This window comes from Oncorhynchus gorbuscha, linkage group LG24 (genome assembly GCF_021184085.1).
Source record: "Oncorhynchus gorbuscha isolate QuinsamMale2020 ecotype Even-year linkage group LG24, OgorEven_v1.0, whole genome shotgun sequence".
Lineage (NCBI taxonomy): Eukaryota > Metazoa > Chordata > Actinopteri > Salmoniformes > Salmonidae > Oncorhynchus > Oncorhynchus gorbuscha.
The window spans coordinates 2,258,801-2,260,764 of NC_060196.1; positions in this window are offsets into that span (position 1 = coordinate 2,258,801).

Below are 1,964 nucleotides of genomic sequence, written 5' to 3' on the forward strand. Positions count from 1 at the left end.
TGCTATTGCAACTTTCCACCAAATCAAAAGAATGAAAACGATTTATTAAACAAAAAACTACACTAAATTTCAACGCCTTTGATGTGTCGAATTAATATTTAAACTTTAGTTGCAGGCACTAAGAAGTTAGGCCTCAGTATTGACAGAACAATTTTAATTTAATGAGTATTTAACACAACGTCTGCTAACGATAGTTTGTCACAAACCTGTTCTTTTAGTGCCCGCAACTGTAAGTCTAACGTGTCTCTGGCCCTCTATGGCATGACAGCCTTCCCTCTCTGTAGAGGTGCATCAGGGGTGAGACCATGACACTGAAGATGTTAACAATCATCAACATGGTGAAGACATTGCAGATAACATCAAGACTGGGTGACAGGGTGGCCAAACCAACAACCACTGAGATGGAACTGGTCAAGATCATCACCAGGTTGGATAAGACGATCCTTAAAGCTTTCATCTTATGGGGGTCTGTCGTCCTCTGTTTCTTCTCTCCTCCTCTGCCCCCCTCTACCTCTCCTGGACCAGGCTGCTTCAACACACGCAGGATGAAGAAGCAGCAGAGAGAAATTACGGACATCCCAAGGCAATAGACACTAATGAGCACATAAGATGTGTTTTTTTCGTAACCAATTAAATGGATAGAAGAACATGCGTAAGTAAGTGACAACAGCCAGACCACGGTTGAACACACCACCCTGTACCTCCGGAGTCTGTACTTGAGGAAAGCCACAGGTTGGACCACCGCCAGGTATCTCTCCACACAGATGCAGCTCTGGAGCAGGGGCCTGCAGGTCCAGGAGAGGTAATAAAGGATATATTTTGCCTGCTCTAACATGATCTTCTGGATGAATACGTAGCTGATCACCTCAAGGAGACCCTCGACACAGAACACCAGCTCCACTGCAAACAGGTTAATAGGGAAGACCTGGGTGGGTTTGAGACCTCCAGAGGAACATCCACTCATAGAGAGCCAGAGGCACCAGACCAGAGCTGGTGTCCCCATGAGGAAGCACAGGACCTGGGCAGCAACGTAGACGCCTGGCACAACAAAACCCTGGTCAAAGCAAAGATCCCAGTTGTCAAGGTAAGTGTGGTTTCCCGAAGAGTCATTCATCCTTGTGTAAATGATCTGAACCCACTGAGATGAGAGAGGGAGATTACAGGATTCATTGCTATTTTTTAATACACTGAAAACAATAATGCAATATACATACAAATACTTTAATATATTTTGTCATGTCCTTCAAAGAATTGTGCATGTTCTCAGAAAGACTGAAATAAAACATGAGGTTTAAAACGGTTAGCCAATGATCATATGATATTAAAATGTAAAATAACCTACCTTAGTCGCTTTGGTAACTCAGACGTTGCTTTGTGATATTTGTTCGTCTCTCTCCAGGAGAACTCTGAGACCAACCCGATGGTACAACACCAACATGTATGAGTGACTTTGGCCAAAGCTCTCTGTCCTGTGTTCTTCCTAACAAGTCACGTGTTGTGTTATTTACATAAACATGTTGATGGGCATTGATGTATTGAGCACCATTGTATGATTAGTTGACAGCAGGTCATTTTATTTGACTGGAAATCCTATCAAAACATATGATGAACAAAACAGACTAACACACACACACACACACACACACACACACACACACACACACACACACACACACACACACACACACACACACACACACACACACACACACACACACACCACACACACACACACACACACACACACACACACACACACACACACACACACACACACACACAGATGGAATTTCAACCTGCTCAGGGATTTGCATTTTGGCCTGAGCAGAAATGACACCATCATTACTAATGTCACTCAGCACCTATCTGTCTCACCAACATGTTAACCCAGCCACTTGCAAAGGGCTGACTCTTTCACCTTACGTTATCAAATCATATCGGCTTCAGACATACACATTTGTACT